The sequence below is a fragment of the Bombina bombina genome, chromosome 1 (assembly GCF_027579735.1).
Source record: "Bombina bombina isolate aBomBom1 chromosome 1, aBomBom1.pri, whole genome shotgun sequence".
Taxonomy (NCBI): Eukaryota; Metazoa; Chordata; class Amphibia; order Anura; family Bombinatoridae; genus Bombina; species Bombina bombina.
Genome location: NC_069499.1, coordinates 1,348,517,764 through 1,348,544,261, shown reverse-complemented (window position 1 = coordinate 1,348,544,261; position 26,498 = coordinate 1,348,517,764).

Genomic DNA, 26,498 nt, shown 5'->3' with positions numbered 1-26,498 from the left:
TTACACATCTTTTGACACATTATTGAGGATTTGTGTTGTGACATAATTCACCACGAGTTAATTCTAGTGATTTATTTTTGGACACTATTTTTTGGTCACTATTTTTGGTCACTATTTATGAACATTTGATTAATCATCCTCTGCAGTATCAGCTTTACTAATCAAGTAATATTTTATTGTATCTATGTCTATTTAGACTCATTATTATTTTATTGTATTATTCATGGATCCATGAACTAGGAGCTTTTATTGTCTACATTGCTTTTAATTAATTATTTACTATTTATAATTGTGTAGTAATACATTTTAGTTGTTAACCTCTTACACCTAGCCTCTATTAGTTGACGCCTGGTTACTCTATTCTTTTGCAGTCAATTTATCATTGGTGAGAGCTAGGTTTCACCTCTTCCGGGCCTACAGGTGTTAGTTGGCGCTCGAGTAGACACACTTATATATCTTAATCATTATACCTATGTACCCCTAATCTGCTGCCCCTAACATAAACGACACCTATATTATATTTATTAACCCCTAATCTGCCCCCCCAACATCGCCGCTACCTTACCTACACTTATTAACCCCTACAAACTTATTAACCCTCAACAAACAATATCTCATAGAAAGTTATTTTTATATTTATTTGTTATATGATACTTTCACATAAATTAATGTGTATTTGTATTTCTAGAAGTCATGATATGCTTTTATCTCATGTTTTTTTTTTTTAAATGATTATTAATGCTAGAATGTGTACATATTTCTTTGCACATACTTGTATAACACGTATATATATATATATATATATATATATATATATGTGTGTGTGTGTGTGTGTGTGTGTTTGTATATCAGAAATCTTTTGCAAACATATTTACATGTCCCTAAGTTCCTTTTTTGTTCTAAACAATGTTGTCTGTCATATCTCTGTGTTTATTTATACCACTATATGTATATAGTGTAAATGTATTATTATTCTGAGCAGGAATAATTGCGAATATAGCATGTAATCTGGGTATCGTATGTATTTATTTGCAATTAATGGATATTTTAAGAGCTGGGTCAATTTTCTCTCTGTACCTGTGTAACCCCTCCTGATTGCAATCTAGTTTTTAAAACCACCCCTACACAGCTGTTATAAAATGGGCTGGCATATAAGATGACATTCAAGAGAAGGAAGAAATACACTGAAAATAGCATAAGAGCTGATGCCCTACCTTGCTAGTACCATCCCTTATCTTAACCTTAACATATATAACCTTAAATTAAACACGACACACAGAGCTGGGTTAAAGACCATATCATGGTCGCATTTATTTAACATATTTAAATAAATAACTCGACTTCAAGGAAGTCATAAATATATTGAACCAGAGCCGGCATTTGAGGACTAGCAAAATCTACCCCATACAGCCAGAAGTCAGGTCACAAATTTTCGAAGTGCAGGGGGAGCCCAAAACTGGCTCCGCCCCATTCTGTCATGAGTAACAGATGTGCTAAGGGATCTTCAGCTGGACCTGGGGGCGTCACCCCGCCCATTAGCCCGACTGTCACCCCTGCAGACTCTGAACCCCAATTTAATTGTGGCCATAAAGGTCGCCTCTTGCCGACACCACCTCACATATGCGCAACTAAGTCACTTTTGAGGTCCGCCAAGAAGATCATTAGCCCTTCGTCTGACAAGTGCACCCCATCTGGGCGATAGAGTCTTTTCATGTCAGTTGATATCTGCTCATGGCGGACCACAAAACCTCCAGCGGCCATGATAGCTCTACCCAGCTCTCTGTTAACTTTCTTCCTAACCCTGTAAGCTGTTTTGGGCGTTGGGAAGTACCCCCATCTAAGTTGTGGGATGATGTTAGACCAACCTAATCTCACCCTGGGGAAAGTCATACAAATCCATCTGAAATCGGACATTAATCAGGTCCAATGCCAATGCCATTCCCAGGTCATTCCCCCCTATGTGGAGAAGGATAATGTGGGGCTGTCCCCACCTATGCTTCGAATCCTGAAGTAGGGGAGGCAAACCCTGCCACAGTAAGCCTCTTCATCCCAACCATCTTACGGAAGCTTGTGTGTTTGGGAGCCCCAGTTGTTGCCCCTCCTGGGTGAATATTGCTTTCAGGGCCACCCAATGGACATAGGAATGCCCCACGATCCAGACCCTCTTGGGGCCTCTGATAGAACCTAAAATAGATTTCAAACATTAATAAAGCATGTAACCATTCACCAGCCCCAAACCTCAAATGTTATCCTCTGCCCACCCCCGTGTCCTCAATCACTTGTAGTGGGTTCGAACATACAATTTATATCCCCATCTCCCCAACCTCCTTATAGATTCTGCCTGCCAACCTAGGGCTGCTGCACTGGTGGCTACTACAATTCTAAATGAATGGGGTGTAATTTTATAGTCACTAAGGTTTGCCTTGACTACCATCTTTCACTGCACCGCTGTGAATTGGAACTGAGACAAGTTTGAACCATCCTCGTGTACTAAGAACTGTTTGCCCGTATGCGTGCACATGTCCATAAAAACCTGGGCAATGCGAACCGGACATATACCTGAATCCAATACGGGAACTCCTGGTCCATTTTGGACCTAGGGATAAAGAGCAGAACGCTGTTCTCAGACCACCTGATGTGACCTGCCTGTATCCCTTTCCCTACTGCGTTTTTTGACGGAGTCACCAGCTCTCCTGGATGGAGAGCACTGTAAAAAGTGAACGCAAATGCGCAACTGAATAAAGCCTTCTCTTATGGTCCCGCACTACGCAAAGTGATCAGTTTGCGAGCATCAGGTGATTTATGCTCTAGCCTTCCCCAACCTTTCAGGATCTGCCTAACTAGGAACCCTTTCGTTATGTTGGGATATTCCAGCAAGTTGCTGAAAAAGGATATCGCTGCCAGTTTGCTTTGATCTCTCAGCCTCACCAACCATTTTAAAAACACTCTCTGATTAACCTCAGATGCATGAACCTCCTGATCAGTGCAGAATCTGTTCCACTCCAGGCAGTGTTGAATGTATGCCTGCAATGTCACTGGGGCTAGCGACGCGCAGACTAGCTGCTGAATTGAAGACCAACTGCCAAAGACAAGGGGACAAGGTAACCCGTGTGCTCGTACTTGAGGAGCCAGGCAAGAAACATATCCCATTGAAATCTAGATAATGCATCCGCGAGGGTGTTATTCACCCCTGGGATGTGCCTGGCCTCGAATTGTATGTTGAATTGCAAACACCTATCTTGATAAAGGCCTAGAGGGGCCGAAACGCGTAGACCTTGTACTGGTAAGCCTGATTTTATTGGAGCCAATATTTGTAAACCTGCTACACATTGTTTGCATTTCTTTCTCTTCACAGGTATTTTTTAGTTTATTGTATACACATTTTAGCCATTTTTTTCATATTTTTCATCATGGGTTCTTCTTCTGTCCTGTGAATTGACCTTTCCACATTGAAAGAAAACAGAAAAAAGGTTTCAACACATTATTTCACAATTTGGATTACATTTTTCTTTTTTCCTTTTTTTCACCAGCAATTTTTCTTTTTGCACCAGCATTCTTCACCTTTGGGCAACATTCCCGTATATCCACATTTTTTTGGACTACACATTTGATTTAAACATTATTTGGATTGTTATTTTGGGATACATTTTTTTACACATCTTTTGACACATTATTGAGGATTTGTGTTGTGACATAATTCACCACGAGTTAATTCTAGTGATTTATTTTTGGACACTATTTTTTGGTCACTATTTTTGGTCACTATTTATGAACATTTGATTAATCATCCTCTGCAGTATCAGCTTTACTAATCAAGTAATATTTTATTGTATCTATGTCTATTTAGACTCATTATTATTTTATTGTATTATTCATGGATCCATGAACTAGGAGCTTTTATTGTCTACATTGCTTTTAATTAATTATTTACTATTTATAATTGTGTAGTAATACATTTTAGTTGTTAACCTCTTACACCTAGCCTCTATTAGTTGACGCCTGGTTACTCTATTCTTTTGCAGTCAATTTATCATTGGTGAGAGCTAGGTTTCACCTCTTCCGGGCCTACAGGTGTTAGTTGGCGCTCGAGTAGACACACTTATATATCTTAATCATTATACCTATGTACCCCTAATCTGCTGCCCCTAACATAAACGACACCTATATTATATTTATTAACCCCTAATCTGCCCCCCCAACATCGCCGCTACCTTACCTACACTTATTAACCCCTAATCTGCCGACCGGACCTCGCTGCTACTCTAATAAAGTTATTAACCCCTAAACCGCCGCACTCCCGCCTCGCAAACCCTATAATAAATAGTATTAACCCCTAATCTGCCCTCCCTAACATCGCCACCACCTAACTTCAAGTATTAACCCCTAATCTGCCGACTGGAGCTCACCGCTATTCTAGTAGGTGTCGTCGATGTTAGGGGCAGCAGATTAGGGGTTCATATGGATATTGTAGGTGGCGGCGATGTGCGGTTGGCAGATTAGGGTTTAAAAATATTTATTATAGTGGCGGCGATATGGGGGGACCTCGGTTTAGGGGTACATAGGTAGTTTATGGGTGTTAGTGTACTTTAGAGCACTGTAGTTAAGAGCTTTATAAACCAGCGTTAGCCCAGAAAGCTCTTAACTACAGCCTTTCCATGGGCGGTAGGAGTTTTGTCGGTAGAGTTATAACGCTCACTTCAGCCAAGACTCTAAATACCAGCGTTAGGAAGATCCCATTGAAAAGATAGGATACGCAATTGGCGTAAGGGGATCTGCGGTATGGAAAAGTCGCGGCTTGAAAGTGAGCGGTACACCTTTACCTACCTGACTCTAAATACCTGCGAGCGGCCAAAAGCAGCGTTAGGACCCCTTAACACTGCTTTTGACGGCTAACGCAGAACTCTAAATCTAGGCGATAGTTTCTGTATATATCTTATTAAAGAGACTTGCAATAAGGTTTACTGTTCCAAAAGAAGACATTCATATGTCTCTTTATTACTCAGTTTGCCAGTTTTTCTGGTCACTAGTGTTGTTGTGAAATCTGGCAAGTTGCTACAAACCATTACTATTATTTTCTTCTAGAGTTTTTTTTTTGTTTTATAAAAAATATAAAGATTAATTGGCACTTCCAGGTCTTTATCATTTTTATTTATATATATATATATATATATATATATATATATATATATATATATATATATATATATATGTAACTTTAGACAGTATAATGTGCAGACAATTATTTTGAGTAATAAATGACATGACTATCATGACTTATTCAAAATCAAGCAAACCTGCAACAACTCACCTCAAACTCAGGAAGCAGTCTTCAAAACCATGATGCCAGGCTGAGATAAGCAGTTTTTCGGCCGATGTGTGAATTTTTATTTAAGTGGTGCTTGAAAGCACTTCTTTTTGTTTTTTTTCACTGCCATTTGTGCCGATATTGGCACCATATTTTCCCTGTGTTACTTTTTGTATATATATCAAAATACAATGGGGATTAAAGTGAATCTGCTTGAAAATAAGTGGTGTGTCTTTTTGAATTGAGGCTTTGGGGCCGATTTATCAAATGGTGGGCAGAGATGATTCGCTGAAGTGAATCCCGTCTGCCCGACATCGCTAAACACCGACAGCATACGCTATCAGCATTTATCATAGCACAATCTTTTCTGGTGAAATGCTTGTGCAATGCCGCTCCCTGCACATTCGCGGCCAATCGGCTGCTTGCAGGGGGTGTCAATCATCCCAATCAGATTGGGATGATTGCAGTCCTAAAAGGTGGTGGACGAGTTAAGGAGCAGCGGTCTTATGACCGCTGCTTCTTAACTTATGTTTCCAGCGAGACGGAAACATCGCGGGTAGAAAGCAGCATCCGCTGCCTAATAAATCTACCCCCTAGTGTTTGTTAACATTTTCAAGCAAGTTAGGTTTATGGTGCTATGTTTTTTAGTTGCCATTGTAATTTAATTAATTTAATTATAAATTCTTAAAGCAAATTGGCAAACTATGTGGTTAGTATATCTGAATATGTAGAACACTATTACAGTATATGTGAGAAATATGCAAAATGTTTAAGGTCTAGGCTTTGTGTTTCAATGTGGATTATTTATATTGATGAGGATAACATTATACATAATGCTGTAATATATTATAAGTTGATAAAATATTTTAGTAATGAGATTGAGCTTTGTAAATAAATCTAATATGAACACTAATAGCAAACTAATGGTTTATTATATTTATATATTTATTATATTAAAATAAAATCATGAGATTGTATTTTGTTAATAGACCTTATGACATGGACATTAGTAAATAAATAATCCCTAACAAACCTTGATACTACCGGCATGATGCTCTAAAACTCTCCACTCAGATGAGATGATATAAAATAATCCTCTAGTACTGCGATATCTCTCACAGTATTCAAGAAAGGTTACTGTTGCTATACTTCTCTAAGGGGCGTTACCGGAATTTCTGGATGTGAAGGAGAGACAGGCCCAGTGCAATATAACACTGCATGACATGAGAGTTTTGCCACATTTACAGTTGGAAATTTTAGTTATGTGACCCACTACAACACAAAAGTATTATATGGAAAAGATGTGAAGATCTATGATTGAGTAAATACGAGTGTAAAAGTAAAACGGCTTTAAAAGTATATGTTGAACAAAATGAGAATAAGTATAATATAAGGAAGATTACCATTCCACAGAGTGTAGACAATATGAGATTTATTTGAATTACATCATTATGATGTAATTTCGTACAATATCAACCTGTTATCTAGTGGTTGTGTTATAGGTTTTAAATAATGAGGGGTCTTTTAGTATGTGGTGTTTGTATTGGGATTTATTGGTCTTGACAAAGAAAAAGTTGACTGTTTTTTAATGTTTGTACTCAAATAAAAATATGGTTGATAATGAATCAATTTTTGTATTTTGTTTCTACCAACTGAGCACCCAGGCAGAAGAAACAATTCTAGCAGAGCGTGTGCTGCATCAGAACTGTAATTTATACATACTGTATATGTTCATGTGTATGTGTTATTCTTGTTTCGTAACTGTAAGGCACAAATTATTTGAATGATGCCAAAGGCAAAGGTGTAAAATTATTGAAAAATGTTGCTTTTCTTGAACTTTCTGTGTGAGAACCAATTGAGAATGCTTGGTGTTGATAAAACACACCTTACAAAAGTTAATAAGCAACCCACTTTTAACTATGATTTCTGAATAGATTATTATTTTCAAAGGGCTAGATTACAAATGTGGCGCAAATTTAACGTGGGCAAATTAGTGGCACTTGTATTACATGGCTTAAACATGGTGCACATAGAATTTTCCAAAAAATAAAAAGGAAGTTAGCTATATTATGTTGTGTATTTATTTCATTTTTATCTCTATATCTATTAGTGCAACAAGTTTGGGGCAAAACTTTGCACCACATTTTGATAAATATTGTCCCCTTGCTTTGTAATGAGAGACAAAGTTGTAAGATAATCCATAAATAATAATGTCTTTTTCATTTTTATCCCTATATCTACTAATTTTGATTTAGAAAGGGTATACAATTTTAAGAAAGTTTCTAATTTACTTTTATTATGTAATATGCTTCATTCTCTTGCAGCATCGAACATAAGCTTTCTGTGTTTTCAGACTCCCATTTAGTTCTATGGCATCTGCGACCTCAAGGGTGGCGGATTGAAAACTAGGTACGCTGAGTCAGAAAAGACGCTAGCGTAAATGTAGAATCTTTGATAACTTAGTGAGAGGTTCAAATAGTGTCGATTAGGAGGGCGAATTAAAAGAATTCCGCTCGAATACCACTGTTTTGAACTCGCATCGATCAGCATCGGATAGGGTTGCCAGGTGTCCGTTATTAGACCGGACTGTCCGGTATTTCAGGCTACTGCCCGGTAATTTTATTTTTTAAAAAACGGAACATAGCCTTTGATAGTTTTCTTTAAAAAAATTTTTTTACTGTGAGTCTGTGACCTGCTTTACTCCAACAAGCCCAGCCCATGTAGGTTAGCCCATGTAGGTTAGCCCGTGTCACTGTCAACTCAGGCTCTGCTCAGCTGATCACATCGTCATCCTTCTGATCCAGGCTGACACTGTGCAGAGCCGGAGTTGCAGTCGGGGACCCTCTGCGCTGCCTGCCAGGCTGCACACGCACCCATCTGCCTCCCATAAGTGTAACGGCAGTCTTGCTGTGGGCGTCGCCTGTGTCGGACCGACGTCGTCACGTGATCACGCGGGTCACGTGAGCGTGACGTCACGTCAGACTGATAGCAACAAGAAGAGAAGACCAGCTCAGTGTATGCTGCGCAGAGTGAGTGACTGAGTAGGGTACTGAGGTTTTCTTTGACTGTCTGAGCTCAGCCAGCATGAAATTAAATAGTGCGTGCCCACTGCCCAGCCAAGGGAAATTGGGAATAGACTTTGTCACTTTGTGTGTGACAGACAGTGAGTGACTTTTTTGATTTAACAGTGTGTGCCAGTCTCATTCAAGTTCATAAATAATCTAAATCCATAGATGAAGCAGCAGCCAGGGAGGGACAGAGAGACTCAGACAGTGAGACAGTGAGCTGAGCCTGTTACATTAATAAAACAATGAGGTATGTCACTCTGTCTTTTTTAATAATTGTTATTATATCACCACCATCACCCACCAGACAAATATATATATAAATATTCATTGTGTGTGTGTATATATATTCATATAAATACAGTATAAATGTGTGTGTATATATAGTGTAATTGGTTACAGTGGGCACCTACATCTGTATTTTATTTGATTGGTTCATTGTACAGCGTGTGATTGGTTAGTGACACACCTACATCTGTATTTGAGATGTAGGTGTGTCACTAACCAATCACACGCTGTACAATGAGCCAATCAAATAAAATACAGATGTAGGTGCCCACTGTAACCAATTACACTATATATACACACACTTATACTGTATTTATATGAATATATATATATATATATACACATACACACACAACTATCTATGTATTGTAACATGAGTCATTTTTTGTATGTGATGTATACTGTGTATATATATTTATCTTTTTCAGTAAATTTCACCGCAAACTAATCCCCCCCCCCCCTGCAATTTTTTTTCTTGGGTGTTCGGTATTTTTATGGAGGACACCTGGCAACCCTAGCGTCGGATTGTGATCGCGGGATCGTATATTATGTTACAAATTTGAACATTTGCTGATTTTGACGCTTTGATAACTATGGCGGATCAATCTCGCAACAAATACGACGCAAAATTCAAGCGTATTTTCAGTTGACGCTAAGATAAATATGCCTCTTAATGTTTTCTTTTCTTTTTATAAAACACAGTAAACCATTTCAATACTATATGGGCTAGATTACAAGTGGAGCTTGTATACATATATATGTATGTGTTATTATGTGTACATACACGTAATAACACATAAATATATATGTATGTATATATTATATGTATATATTCATAGACATATATATTTACATTTGCTGCCCATCGCTGCGCAACTTAACCCCTTTGCTGCGCTAGTTCTCATGCGTGTCTCACGGCATGAGAACAAGGCTCCAATTGGAACCTATGGAAGCGCACTCTCATGAGAGCAATGCTTCCGTGCAATGGAAACACATTGCACCTAACTTGTAATACCAGTGTACATTTGCGTGCGCTGGTATTACAAAGTGGAGCGCAAATATCGCTTTAGCAAAAGCAATATTTTGCGCTCCACTTCTAATCTGGCCCTATATTGTTTGTTTCACACCCCCATAAACACTCACACACAAAAACACTCAGACACACACACACACAAAAGCACCCAGACACACACCAAGACACACACAGAGAAACATTTAGATATAAAAACACTCAGAAACACAAAAATACTCGGACACAAACACAAAAAAACACACAAACACTCAGATACACACAAACAAACACATAAAAACACACACAAAAACACTCAGAAACACACACACACAGAAAACACACACACAGACACTTGCACAAACAACACTTTTGTAGCAACAATTATCACATCAGTAATGGGCAGGTGGGGATAATAAGGGCAAAACACAGGAATAACCGGGGGGCGGTTGCTGTTTTTCTACACTACCAGCCTGTTGCAATGCCATACCATCCACAACTTGCACTTTTTCCTTGCAACAATATGCACTGTGCTTTCTCCTCTACCTTGTCATCGGCACTCTGTCCCTCTCCTATTGCAACATGGCATACATGAGTACTATAGTTCTCAGGCGCAAGGTTGGTGAAAGGCTAAAACATGAGGTTAAGTGCAATGCAAATATGCTGTGGCAACTGCAAAGAGCCAGGCCCAAAAACACAAATGACTGCATTAAAAAAGGACAAAGGGCATTTAGCATCCCTTTTAGATTTTATCTGGGACACTGGGCCCATTCTTGAAAAAGCGCAATCTTATTAAAAAGGGAACCTCTGGTCACCCTAGATTAGTGTACATTGCAAGCTGGTTACTCAGTATATATACACCACATACAATCCCTTCATGTTTCCTTCCCAGAATGGTTTTGTATTAACTTTTGTGATACCTCCCTACAGAAAGGGACAAAACAGGTCTTGATTTCACATTAGTCAAAACAGTTAGCTGTCTATGGACTCCTCATTTCACAGTGTGTTTTGCTCACTGCAGCCTATCTCTGGGGGTCTGGGCGGACAATAATAAATGCATGTGGTGGTGACATCACCTACATAGAACAAGCAGCTTGAAAAGATAATTTATGCCTTGTGAAACTTACATTATAAAACCAGCCTTCACTGTGAAAATGTAGGGACTTTTGAACCCCACTACTGCTACGCCAAATGTTAAACAAATGTACTTATATGTACAGCATAATATATGCCAATGAAGAACATAATTTAACAATGCGTGTCACCATCGTTGTCCCTAAACGGTGGAGTAGGTGGTTAGGGGCCACCATGCTGGAGAACCAGAGGTCTGGAGAGTGAAAGGAGCACTGTTCAAATCCAGAAGTGGGACGGATGGAGGAACATCTAGTGTTGGCATTTGGAAGCCAGATCAAGCATGAAGGCTGTGGACGGGCAGGAACTGCAGGTTAACTTGCTTGTGCTGCTGAGAGTGGAGGCAACACATATTTCTTGTTTCTGTAGGCCCTCACTCCCATCCTGGGTCCTTCTCATGTCCTGGGCTTCCCAAGCAGTGGAGGAACTCCAGGGCTCGGTCACATCTGCTGGGACCCCCTCGAAAGGCAGACCTCCAGGGCCCGGTCGCACCTGCAACCTTTGCAACCCTGGAAGTTCTGCCACTAAAAGTATATGAAGGTAATAGCCATGGTTATAACTAGACCTCACTGGGCCTCTATGCAAAGTCTGTGGCAGAACTCCATTTTAAGAGAGCACTTTCTGGCTCTGTGCAGTCAACAGAAGCTGAGCCGTACCACATAGGAGCAAGAGGATATACTTCTCTATGGCTGTGAGTAATCCTTCCCCCTTGGTTATTAATCCCCCAGATGATATGCACTACTTATACAAATATGGTGTCAGGTTTTTCTGTAGATACTAAACTATGTGTAATAAAATAGTGCACTAAAGGATATAGTCCCATATAAAAAAATCCACCGTCTGGTATTCCTCTTCTTATACTAACCTCCAGAAAAAAGTTTAGAAATAGTAAAATAATTACCTTGCATTCATATGTATGGAAAGCCGTACTCACATCCTTTTGAGAATATATAACTTAGTTCTAAAGTATAACACAGCATAACCTTAGCCTTCCTTTCACAGGCTCAAAGGCACACACAAGAACCGGAGTAGATTAAAATTTAATTCATTAACAAAAGGACAATTTGTCACTTGGATTGTTTACATAACAATATAACTGCTACACAATGGAAAATAAAGACACTAGTTCCAATTTTCATATAATCGGTAAATGCAGTTTGAATTGTAAGATCCACCCTCCTATTAACGTAAGTTTTTCTGTGGAGCAATACTGTGGTGGCCATCTTGGAAAGTTTTTATTTTAAAGTGAGGCACAATACAGGTAAAAGTTATATTTCTTTTTAATATTATTTTTAGTGTTAAAAGGGACATGAAACCCATAAAATGTTCTTTCATGATTCAGAAAGAGAATACAGTTATAAACAACTTTCTAATTTGCATATATTATATAATTTGCTTCATTTGCTGGGTATCCTTTGTTAAAAAAGCCACAATCCACCACTGGTAGCTAGATGAATGCATTAGTGAGCTAATAACATGAGACATGTATGTGCAGATATCAATCAGTAGCTCCTGAGCCTAACTAAGTATCCTTTTCAACAAAGAGAGCAAACCAAATTACATAATAGAAGTACATTGGAAAGTTGTTTAAAACCCCATGCTCTATTTGAATCATAAAATAAACATTTTGGGTCTCATGTCCATTTAACCACAACAAAGAGTACAAGAGCTGCAATGAATTTCATATATTTGTTCATATTTCTGAACATTCACAAAGAAACTTTAACATTGAAACCAAAAGCTGTCAGCCAAGATATGAAAAAGCACTAACAATTTTCAAAATTAATCAAAAATATTGATTTTTCATATTTTCAAAGTTAATCAAAAATATTAATTTCTCACATTTTGGAATATTAATTTTTCATATTTCAAAATTAATAATATTTTTTTTTTGAAATATAAAACTTTTCCTTCTCTCTTTTTATTGGCAAAAATTGTATTAGCGTTTTAGTTTAACTAAGTACTAAACCAATATAATAATGTCTGTAGCCAGAAGTGACTCATTTAATTCTATACATAGCAATGAAATTGGTCCCATAACCATACCTATTACTAAAGGTCAGGTCCTTAAGAAAGATATCTTAAGTTACCTTAAAGGGAAGTTTAATATTGCGGGTGAATTAAATGATTTTATTGATATGCTTGAAACTAGGGCTAAAAATATTACCGTTAATAATAATATGTGGAATGAAGAGAATGAATTCTTCCAGGAATTATTAATGATTAATCAATGCGAAGCTCCCAAAAAGCGAGACGAACTAATACTAAAATCCTGGCCCCTTTTAATATGCATAATTGACGAAATGTCGTTTTGTGTCACAGACAAACGATTGCAAATACAGGAGCTAGAAAATAGTATTCGTTCCTCGCGCAGACGCGAAGAGGGTTTAAAAATAGCCAAAAATAAAATGGATGAATTTGCCCAAAACCTAGCCACCTTAGATAAGCACAATATGGACTTAATCGCGCAGATACAAGATTTAAATAAACAGCTTGCGCAAAGCCAGAGAGAACTAAGCGATTTAAAAAGGTCATATCGCCATAATGAAAACCCCTATATTAGCAATGAGAATAATACAGATAATGCTAACTCCTTTAGCGAACGCGTCAGGAACGAGGTACGAAAATATATAGAACAACATAGACAAATGACCCCTAACGGGTCAGAAGTAGATTTCCCAAATAGACAATCCCCTCAGGATGTAAATCCAGAGGACAGCTGTAGCGCAGCTGATGTGGGGGAGGGAAACTCTAACAGAGAATCCCAAAATAAGTCTGATAAAGTCTATGATTCCCATAAAATAATCACCTTCGTACAACGCGCAGTACCTATATTCTCCAATAAGGGAACAACATCTGTAATTGATCATTTACAGGCTTTTGAAAATGCGTTAGCTATAATGAATGTTACAAGTGAGAAATTGAAAATTGAATTTCTGCCTTGGGTATTTGACAGTAAGCATCACAAATTCTTTGCTTCACTAAAGGATATGAATATTCATTCCTGGAATGGGGTAAAACAACAATGCAGAAAAGAATTCGGGCAATATCGCACTAAAACTGCCGCGAAAATAGCGGTATATGGTTTAAAGTGTCGTGCGAATCAGAGTCCAGTCGAATTCCTTTCTGTATTGAAAAATGCGTACAGTATGGCTGAAGATAATCCCAGATTTGATGGCTCAGAATTTGTAAATTTATTTTTTGAAGCATTGCCTACACCCATCAAAATCAACTTAGCTAGAGATTTTGATGAGGACTGCTCATTGGAATGGCTGATCAAAGAGAGTACGAAGTTATACTCTATTCAGCAGTCCAGTGAGCAGGGGGTTAAAAAGGAGTCAAAACCCAAAATTGTGGCAGAAACTAGGGTGTCACCTAGCCCCCTCAATTTGGAGTCTAACAAGAGGACTTATGCAGAGGTGGCCAGTCAAAACAGGCCATCTCCACAGAGGTTTAATTCTGCCCCTCCCCCTACACAGGTTGAGGCGCAGGGAGACTATAACCAAAGTGGGGGACATAATCAGGTGAATAATTACTCACAAAGAGAATACTCACCAAATAATTGGTATCCGCGCAAGGGTAGATACAATAGACGGCGAAGATATTCTCAGGGTAACCAGACACCCCAGGTATATAATGCTTCCCAAAATATTAATACTGAACAAGCTGAACCCCAGGGGCAACCATGCCAGAATAGAAATAGTGGCCCTGATTCTGAGGGAACCCAATGGTCCAGGAATCAGTACAATGGGGCACCAAGAGATAGGCCCAGGGGTAGAGGTAACTTGTACAATCAGGTAGATATGCTGTTTACCCAATTAAATCGGTTGAGCGAACAAATCGCTAATATGAGTCAAAAATCTACGGCTCAGCAACCGAACAATACTTTTTTAGGGGTACAGCCAGTGGTCAGCAGTGGACCACAGGCACAGTCATAAATACTGCAGTATCACCTGAAGGGGAGGGGAGAGATATACAAAATGTAGTAATAAATATCAATGATACTAATCATGTTATCTCCCCACAGACCGGAAACGGACAAATTAGCTGTGACAATGAGCGACATCAGCCGGAAAAAGTTAACAAATCTCTTCCTTTGCAGCTCTCTCTTAACCTTGTTTCCACAGATGCAGTACAAAAGAATCCAGCCGACCCTGTCATAGAGGAAACAGGTAGGTATGAAGCTTCTTCTGCATCGGAAAGCATGGCAAACTCAGGTAATACGTGGCGAAGCCCACAAATGTATGAGAATGCAAATTTTATGTGTGAAATGATAGAAACTGCAGGAAGATATTATGTACTAGTTGAGCTGCAAGATTCAGTCTCCAACCCTATCAGGGGATTAATTGACACTGGGTCACAGGCAACTATCTTATCCCACAGGTACTACACACAGCTAAATGAGCTAACACCCCACAAACCCAAAATAAGAGAATTTGACGGTTCTCTAATAGGTGTTGGGGGTGACTCCCTAAAAGTCTACGGTACTGCCTGGTTAAAATTTAAATTGGGGAACAGGGTCATAAGACACCCTGTCATTATAGTGGATCTGCCAACTGATCGTTTAATTATTGGTAGTGATCTCCTGAAACGATTAAGCACCATAATTGATTGCATAAATAATGTAATTTGGTCGCAAGTTAAACGGCCTATCAATTATGAAAAATCTGGTACATCTCGCACCCGACACAGCTGTCACGTGGTGGAAGAGAAACCAGATGCTGTGGAGATTCATTTCAGGAATAACTCTACACCTGAAATCACTATTCTACAAATAGATGATCAGACTCCTTTTAGTGGCTCTGATGGTAATACTTTTAAAATTTCGCCCGGGAAAATAGCGAATATCTCCCTAGATGGCGATATATTAACCATATCACTCCACAAGGGGGATCCTAAAATCCCTAAAGGGGGAGACCATGCTCAATACCTCACAGGGATTGAGAGAGTTAAAGAGGATCTATTTATCCCTATACAAGTGCATGACCTTGGTAAAACCAAGTATGCTAAAATAAATTTAAAACAGGAAGCTAGCTATATAAGCGAAGGTTTATTAGCGCAAATAGCTGAACCTAAAGTGATTAAATATCTTTCTCCCCAAGACCACTGTGTCAACGGCCTGGATGACAGGTCTGAAAGCTATAACATCACAGCTAAGTGCTTATTATCTATCTCTATTGGTAATAAGTCAGTGAAGCACCTGTTTTTAGTTTTAAATACTCCCCATAATCAAATATACATTGGCAATGATATCTTACATAGATATGCCATACAAATAGATTTGATTAATTCTTGCCTCTGGAGCAGGTTAAAGGGGGACCCTGAAGTATTTCAGGATGAAAATGCAGCCCTGAAATCAAACCAGCAATTGCCATATGCTGTGAATATGCAGGTATCTAGCGATGTTATAATTCCTGCTGGGGCTGATAAATTTCTTTTACCCTTACAGGTAAAGAGAGGTCAGAAATTAAAAACTTCTGAAACACTGATTTGCCTCTCCCATAGAATACAAAATCTGGGTGTCTCAGTAACCTACACTCCTATGGTGAATATTGGAACTGTTCCAATAAATATTATTGTGCATAACATGACCCCACAGGATATAACATTATCCAAGGGAACTACCATAGGATATGCACTGGAATCAAGTTATTACACTTTTGGATTCCAGAATAATGTAATTGGGCTAATACCTGAAGGATACCTAACTGAAGAACAATTAATAGAACAATCCTTTGCATCTATGCCAGAGGGTCTATTTAATATTCAGTCTATTTATCCCTTCAGCTCAGAGGAAGGCATCTGTAAAATTGAAGAAGCCTCTCTGGTGTTTGATCAGCCAATCAAACAGCAAGATTACCCCAATACCCAGAGTCATGGGAGCAATGTAAATTATAATCAAGGGGATCTCACCTCTAGACTGGAAGAAGCCTATGAAATAGGACAGCCTGAAATCTTTCCAGGATTTCAGCAAATAGTCGAAGAGCAAATATCCTTAGCTAATGGCTGTTCTAGCGATGATGAACGCCAACAGCTGCGAGAACTCCTGATGGAGTACAAGGATATTTTCGCTAAGGATTCTTATGACTGTGGTACCACAGACTTACACATTGCAAGAATACAAACAGATCCTAATGCGCCACCTGTATTTGTCAAACAATACAGACTTCCCTTAGCCTCATATGATTCTCTTGCAGAGATCATAAGGAATTTGGAAGAAAGAGGTATTATCAGACAGGTGCACAGCTCTTATAATAATCCTATTCTAGGTGTCCTTAAGCCCAATGGACAATGGCGTTTGTGTGCTGACTTAAGACAGCTAAACAAACGAGTATACATGTCTGGCTGGCCTGTACCATACATTGACCAGTGCCTAGCACAAATGCAGGGATCCAAAATATTCACTGCCATTGATTGTGCACAGGGATATTGGACCATAAAGGTACATGAAGAGGACCAATATAAGCTAGCATTCTCCTTCCAAAAGATTCAGTATGCATTCCAGAGACTTCCATTTGGATACATAAATTCTGGACATGAATTTGCTGTATTCATGCATAAGGCTATGCCTGACGCACTGGAAAGGGGGACCTTATCTTATGTGGATGATGTTTTAATCAAAAGCACAGACTTTGAAAAACACATTGCAGAGCTTAAACACGTCCTCAGCCAACTTAAAAGGGCAGGTGTCAAATTATCCCTGCAAAAAGCTCAATGGTGCCGCACTCGTGTAAACTTCTTGGGACATGAAGTTACCTCTGATGGATTAAATCCCCAGAAGAAAAAGGTGGAAGCTATAGTGAATTCTAAAAACCCAACTAACTTAAAGGAATTGAGATCATTCCTGGGTATGACGAATTATTCTCGCAAATTCATTGATAATTATGCGGAATTAGCTAAACCACTACTACTTCTTCTAAAGAAGGATGTGAAATGGCACTGGAGTGAGTCTCAAGAGACAGCCATCAGAGAGCTGAAGAGAAAACTCACTCAAGCACCTTGCTTAGCGTACCCTGAAGGTGGTAAACCTTTCTACTTAGAAACAGGGTACACAGATGTAAGCATGAGTGCTGTGTTATACCAAAAGCATGATAATTTGAACAAAGCCATTGCTTATGCGAGCAAAAATCTATCCCCAGTAGAAATAAAGTTTAACGATTGCGAAAAAGCCCTCTTATCTACTGTATGGGCTCTACAAAATTTCCGCAGCTATATACAGGGCGAGAAAATTATTGTAGAAACGGCCCACCAGCCTTTGCTATATTTGCAAAGTGAGAGAATAAGAGATGGGAATTTGTCTAATAGCCGCATAACAGCGTGGACTCTTTCCTTACAAGGCTGGCCCTTAGAAATTCGCTACAAGCAGAATAAAAAGAATCCAGTCGCACAAGGGCTTGCTGAGCTCCACGACTGTACTGCTAGAGATCCTGGGGAAGAATTATCAGAAGATGATTTTCTGGAAGAACAATTGCTTTCCCCATATAAAATGTACAATGAGGACCATTGTCAAACATTACCTTGGGTATATGTTGATGGTTGTTCTTACCATGCCACTATTGATAATGAGCGCAGATTAGTCGCTGGCATTGGTATAACTGGGGCAAACGGATTCTCAAATATATCTGTAGGTTTCAACATTGGACCAAGATCCAGTCAAGTTGCAGAACTAACTGCTGTTTTCAAAACCATTGAAATGGCTATTGAACATGGTATTCATGAATTTGTGATCATAACTGACTCAAATTATGTGCGTGACAGTTTTGTTGAATACCTGCCAACTTGGAAAAGAAATGGCATGCAGAAAAGCAATAACAAACCAGTCAAGCATGGCAAATTGTTCTGCGAGATTGATAATCTGGTAGTATCCAATGATTTAACCATACACTGGAAAAAGACCAAGGGTCATTCCAGAGTTTTAGGTCCTGATAAGGAAGGCAATGACCTTGCGGACTCATTAGCCAAACAAGGAGCCATAACTGGAGAACTCCTTAATATTGACCACTTAATGGGTGCAATTCAGGTAGAAGCCATTACCAGAAACCAGGCAAAACAACAGAGTGAGCCTAATTTGGTACAATGGAGTCAGGATTCTCCTAGTGAGGACCTGATCACTAGTCAAAAAGAAGACCCCATTGTAGGCATCTTCTATAAACACATAGAAGATCCTGAAAGCAACCCCATCTCAAAAGATGATTGCATTGGCAAAGAAGATCTTAGAATCTTAATGAAATCTAGATCACAATTCAAATTACAGGATGGTTTGTTAATTAGAACCTCCAAAACTGGCATCCAGCAGTGGGTAGTACCCACCAAGTTCAGAGGTCTAATGCTCCAACATGCCCATGATGCTCCCACATCTGGACATCGCGGTGCCAAACTCACGTATGAAATATTGCGTGATTATGCTTTTTGGCCACACATGTTGTCAAGGGTGTTTAATCTGCCCACAGTTCCAACCCACTGCACCAATGCATAGAGCGCCATTGCAGAAAAGGGGGATGGTAATGCCATGGTCAGATATACAAATTGATTTTATTGGTCCAGTAACAAGGTCATCAAGAGGTAACAAATACATGTTAACAGTGACATGCCTGTTCACTAAATGGGTAGAGTGCATTAGTGCACCTAACAATAGTGCTGAAACATGTGCAGCATTGCTCATCAACCATGTATTTTCCAGATTTGGTTTGCCCCAAAGAATCGAATCAGATCGGGGGACCCACTTCACTAGCGAAGTGATGACAAAAATGTGGAAAATACTAGGGGTTAAAAGAAAGCTCCATATTGCTTATAGAGCTGCCTCAAGTGGTGGTGTAGAGCGTTACAACCAGTCTATTGTTAAAATCCTCAAAAAGTTTGTGAGTGAAACAGGTAAAGACTGGGATGTAAAACTACCTCTAGTCTTAATGGCATTAAGAGCAACTCCAAGTAGTGCTACCAAGATGTCACCTTTTGAGCTGATGACTGGTAGAAGAATGGTTCTACCTCAGCATCTGCTGTACCGTACATCAGACCAAAATTTGATAAACGCTGCCAATACACATCAATATGTGGAAAACTTAAGAACGCACCTGCAATATGCCTTTGCATTTGCTCAAAGGAATTTAGAAAGAGCCGCAACTGCCACTAAAACCTATTATGATCTCAAAACATCCAAAAAGGAATATGAAATAAATGATAAAGTTTATCTTTATAACTTTGGAAGAGATCAGGTTAGGGAGAAGAAATTTCTTCCCTCATGGAAAGGTCCTTTTGTCATTACTGACAAAATATCTCCAGTGGCCTATAAAATACGGATCCCCAAAAATGAAGGTTTCATAAATAAATGGGTCCATATCAATCAATTGCGAGCGTGTCATCCCAGATCCCAACTACAAGTCATAGAGGGAAAATGAAGTGTCCTATCCCCAAATGAACTAGAGACATACTATAGTTTAAAGATGCCTAACTGATAAACATGAAGGTTCAAAATTGACAGACTATCTACATAGAAGACTGTCCATGATGTGTACGGTCAACATCCTCACCAAATACCACTAACCTTGATCCAATTCAAATACATGTGTCCTACATATTTTTGAATTGGAAAGGGGGATTTATGTCAAGGTATTTGAAATATTATTAAATAATATATAGAAATATATTTAACTTTATCTAATAAATCTGTGGATGTGAACATGGTCTGTAGGACAAAGGATTAGATCTCCCCCACTCCAATTGCACAGGAGACATTCTTGGCTGAAAGGAGAACAAAGGATTATCTCTGGCAGATCTCACACACTCAATATGTTAAATTATGCAATTGTATAATTTAGCAAGGAACTAAAATATAACAGTTTCAGGATACAGGCAAATATATGGAGACGAAATGTCTGAATTACCCTTTTGGAACTGATCAAAATCATGGAGAGGCAGCTTTTATGCACATGGTGTTAATTTTTAAATCCACATCTGCACTGCTGGCTAAACAGGAAATATGCTGCATTAAGACTTTTACAACTACTCGTGGATTGACCCCATGTGGTGAGTATGAGACAAAAAGTCTGGCAACTGAAGTTACTGAAAAGTTAGAATGTTAGGATAATACAGTGAAGGCCCATGACTTACATTATGATTTCAAAACAACTATATATATTTTAATGGATATGAGATGTATATTTATGTGATATCAAACATTAACATCTAAATATATATATATATATGGAAAGTAAAAGATTGAATGATATATATATATATATATATATATTTTTGAAGGCATGAATATCTTAGCCTCTGTGTGTTTAAGAACATGAATAGATGTTTATGGACCTGAAGAGAAGTGATTATTAACATTTATTTTTATTTCAGATCGACATAAACAGGATTTATGTATTCAGGAAGAAATACACAGAAATGTCACATACTATATCTGGGTGGATGCAAATATCAGGAGTTTTAAATACTACCAATCTGGAGATATAAAAATAAGCTGTTATTTGCAAAGAAATGCCAGAATACTGATAAAATTATAATGCATTTTAAGCTAATAATTAGCAGTGTTAAATTACCTTAATATAATAAAATGTTAATAATATAACATATTTGGTATCAGAATAATCAGAAAAAATAACCTAATATTAACCATCTGTAATTGGGGTTATATATGATTAATGCAGAGAGTGTGATCTGATTAAATAACCATTTTATAAAAAAAAAATTAACTTGCTTAAAAATGTCAGAAATGCTGTATTGTATTGCTATGTTGTACTGTATGCTGCCACCTAGTGTTATGATGCGGAATTGCAACCATGAGATGATTGGTTGTTGCAAAGAATGCATTTCCTTGACAACACATTTATCAAATAAACCAATCCATGTTCAGTTGCAAAGAACTAATCCAAGACAAGGCCGTGGGTGTTTCCAATATTCACCAATGACTGATAAATAATCAAAAAGGGGAGGGGTAAGATCAGATGATTTAACCCCAGCATAGAGACTAAGAAAGGTGGTGTTATTTTGATCCAGAAAGGGTAACTGCGGCAGTTATTAATCAAAAGCACACATCTACCATTTGGACTCCATATGCTTTACCCCAATTTTGAATTTCTGAGGTGAATTGGATCTGTTGCAAAACATTGGGAACCGGATTGCTGTTTATTTGGGTGATGTATACAAGGTTTTTATAAGATAAGTTATATGCATAGTTAATTTGTATTTAATAGATTTAAAGAAGCAGTGTGTTTTTCTTTTTAAGTTAGCATTTCACAGCCTATATATATATATTGTTTAAATCTGCGTCTGATTGACCAAGTAACTCATCTATGCAAGTTCTGATATTTTCAGTTAATTTTGTATTAGGATAAATTGCAGTTAAATAGCAGAATACATATATTATCCTATTGTTTTATAAACACTGTTTAGAATTGTATTGCTTGGATGTTAAAGGTTTTAATCCCATTGTGTTAAATAAATAAGGCTAAATTGTGAAGGTATATTTTTCTGGGTTTTGTAAGAAGGATAGCATATCTTAAGAGTTGGTTTTAACGCATATAAATTTTGTTTAATTTCCTTTTATTGCAAATATACTTCAATATGTTTATGGATATTAACTAAATAAAAGAATTCAGATATTTATATTAATTGTATGGTCTAGTAGGTGCATGGTTGATAAGGGTTTCTATTTCTTTGTATTGTGTTTATAACCCTGCCATAAACTTATATATATTATTTGGATAGCACTGCTAAGATTTTCATAAATATACTGACAAATCCAAGGAACACTAACGTGTCAAACAAAAAGCGCTCATAAAGGAAAATATATTTATTTATTTTTGGAAACACAAAGGTTAAAATCCATGAATAATGCCATAAATGGATTCAGTTAATCCATATAAACCTGTCTTACGCGTTTTGGCCCCCAGGCCTTACTCATAGACATAGTGAAATGTTCTAACTACCTTCTTTAAATATATTTTTGCCTAATTGGCTATGGACAAAGCTGAATGGCTATTCGTTGCTTCTTAATTGCATTAATTACTATTGGTGTGGAGGTTTAACACATATTGCTAGCCAAATTAATTGTGCATAAAGGTTTAAGGTTTAGGGTATAGCAGATATATAACATTTTAAAAATTCCAACTAAACCTGTAAATAACCATATTAACCATGCTCATTCTTAATAAGCTATAACCTATAACCAGCTTATGTTTAATACTTAGATTACTAGATAATGGTATTTTCAGTTATATCTGCTAGACCCTTAACTGGTCAGATTAGACAAACAGAGGATTATTTATATTTTTAACAAATTGGTCAAAAGATAATGATAACAATGCCAATGACTGTATTGGTTCTAACAGACCTAATTATGATTGAAATCAGGAGGTATAGTGGACTCAATAACCAATACCATATTTTTACATTTGTTAAATATAGATAATTACCATTATTAATTTTTAGGGGTATCTGTAGGGTTGCAAATCATATGATATCAATGATAGAGAGAGTGTGTGTCACCAATCAGGGGGACGGATAGCTAGATCAACAGGGGCGTCCCACAGGGACCAACATGTCAGGGTCAGCACATTAATTGCGCTTCCAGAAATTAATTATACCCCCCTCGATGTTGAGTCCCTGTGGCCTCCTTGTTTGTAACTGGAAAATCCACAACGCTTCCCTGTATAGATATTCCTATCACCTCTTCTTTGTTTGGGACGCACAATTTCAATAACCTGCCAGCTCAAGGAAGAGACATTTTGATTGTGGTAGTGGATAAAGTGGCGTGCCAGGTCTGAACACTCAATATTGTTTTTAATATCATTATAATGTTCCCTAATGTGTGTCCTGGCCTCCTTAGTTGTACATCCTGTGTATTGAAGTTTACAATCTACACATTCAATTAGATAGACTACATAAGTATTACGACAAGTGCTACAACACTCATGTTCATATACTTTGTGGTTCTAGACTGAAAAAATGGATCTATGCGTGCATATGAGTAAGCAATACAATTACTAAAATTGCACTTATAGTGACCCTTAACTGTGAGCCAACTGCTGGTATTTATTTCCACTTTCCTCAATTGACTAGGAGACAAAATGTTTACTAATTTTCGCCCCCTTCTGGATATAAAGTTACAACCACCATAGACATAGTCCTTAAAGGGAAACTGAACCCAAAAAAATTATTTTGTGATTCAGATAGAACATGACATTTTAAGCAACTTTCTTATTTACTCATATTATCAAATTTTCTTCATTCGATTGGTATCTGTATTTGAAATGCAAGAATGTAAGTTTAGATGCCGGCCCATTTTTGGTGAACAACCTGGGTTGTTCTTGCTGATTGGTGGATAAATTCATCCACCAATAAAAAAGTGCTGTCCAGAGTTCTGAACTAATAAAAAAAAGCTTAGATGTCTTTTTTTCCAAATAAAAATACCAAGAGAACAAAGGAAAATTGATAATAGGAGTAAATTAGAAAGTTGCTTAAAATTGCATGCTCTATCTGAATCACGAAAGAAAATTTTTTGGTTCAGTGTCCCTTTAAGACTATCCTCAACCGTGACTATAGGCAAATGTTTTTTAATTATGTCACAAATATTATCAAATTGAGGGCTGAATATAGTCAAAGATTTGAAAAAGGACAATATAAACAAGGACAAAATGTGTTTTTAAAAGGTGAAGAATGCTTTAATAGAAAAGTCTAAAATCCATGTGGAAAGCTATGAGGAGCCTTATACACTGTATATAAAATTATGTTTAATATAATGATTTGGAAAAATTTATTTATTACTATTAGATTTCATAAATAATGAAAGCAAGAGAGTTTACAAACTCTTACTATTATCACCTTTGTACTTAGATAACTATGACTATTACCTTTTAATTCAATGAATTAGAGATTTCTTTATTGCTACCTTAAAGAAATATATATAAAAAATTGTTACAGTAAAAAGGTTATTATTATTTAAAGACGTTAAGACTTGGCTGATATGTTATTCTGATAGCAACACAACAGAAATGTAATTACAGTGTTTAATGTCCATATAAATAATCTCACCAGAGTGGAGAGTTTTAGATCATGGTCTGAATTTCTAGTGAGCGGTATATTTTTCTCTGACAAACTTCAAGGTTACTTACATTTTTCCTATCCTTCGCATCATGTGACAGCCATATTGTTTTTCATGCTCAGTAGAAGCTAATGCCTCAAAATCATCACGAGAAATAGAGCCGGTGTCAGATAAGACTTATCTGACACCGGCTCTATTTCTCGTGATGATTTTGCATAGCCATAATAACCCATAAACATCAATTGAAGCGGACACACAAGCAGGAGAGAGAGAGAGAGGCGCTACTGTGCATGCAATTAAACCCCCTGGCCAAGCGTCTATATATTGAAAATACCGGTATATATTGAAAATATATACCGGTAGCTTCTGCATAGCAAGCATCTACAGTTACAATCAATTGTAAGCCGCAGATAATGGATTGCAGTCAGAAGGCTCCCGTTCCCGCCTCCAGCAAACGGAAGAAGTGAGAAACTACGGTATATAAAGTTAAAATGAAGCGTTTGAATAAACGCTTCATTTTTAACTTTATATCACCAGTGACCAGGCGCAGGGTGAGGGTCCCATCTTGCTGGCTGCAGTCCTTCCCCTCAGCATTCTCTGCCTACTGGACTGGTAGTGTGACACTGTGCCTACTATCGGCACAGCGCGGGAAAAAGAGCCGGTCAGTGTAAACTGTAAGCCGCAGCAGTGCACCACCATAAGAAAAAAATGAGTGGCTCCCGGTCCCGCCTCCAGCAAAGGGAAGAAACTACCGGTATATAAAGTTAAAAGGAAGCGTTTATTCAAGTACAGACTGTACTTGAATAAACGCTTCTTTTTAACTTTATATAAGGTAGTTTGATGATTCTTCTTCCCTTTGCTGGAGGCGGGACCGGGAGCCACTCATTTTTTTCTTATGGTGGTGCACTGCTGCGGCTTACAGTTTGATATCAGTACACTGAACTGAGACTGGCTCTTTTTCTCGTGCTGTGCCAATAGGCACAGTGTCACACTACCAGTCCAGTAAACAGAGAATGCTGAGGGGAAGCAGGACTGCAGCAAGATGGGACCCTTACTCTTTCTCTTTATTAGTAATTTAAAATATGCTGTGTCCCTGCACTGGTTATTGTATTTATCTCTCCTTCCCTTCTCTACCTAGCTCCTTCCTCTCCCTCCTTCCTTCCTTCCTTCCTCTCCCTCCTTCCTTCCTCTCCCTCCCTCCCTCCCTCCTTCCTCTCCCTCCCTCCTTCCTCTCCCTCCTTCCTTCCTCTCCCTCCCTCCTTCCTTCCTCTCCCTCCCTCATTCCTTCCTCTCCCTCCCTCCTTCCTTCCTCTCCCTCCCTCCTTCCTTCCTTCCTCTCTCTCCTTCCTTCCTCTCCCTCCCTCCTTCCTTCCTCTCCCTTCCTCTCCCTCCCTCCTTCCTTCCTTCCTCTTCCTCCCTCCCTCCTTCCTCTTCCTCCCTCCCTCCTTCCTCTTCCTCCCTCTCCCTCCCTCCTTCCTTCCTCTCCCTCCCTCCTTCCTTCCTCTCTCTCCCTCCTTCCTTCCTCTCCCTCCCTCCCTCCTTCCTTCCTCTCCCTCCCTCCTTCCTCTCCCTCCCTCCTTCCTTCCTCTCTCTCTCTCTCTCTCTCTCTCCCTCCTTCCTCTCCCTCCCTCCTTCCTCTCCCTCCTTCCT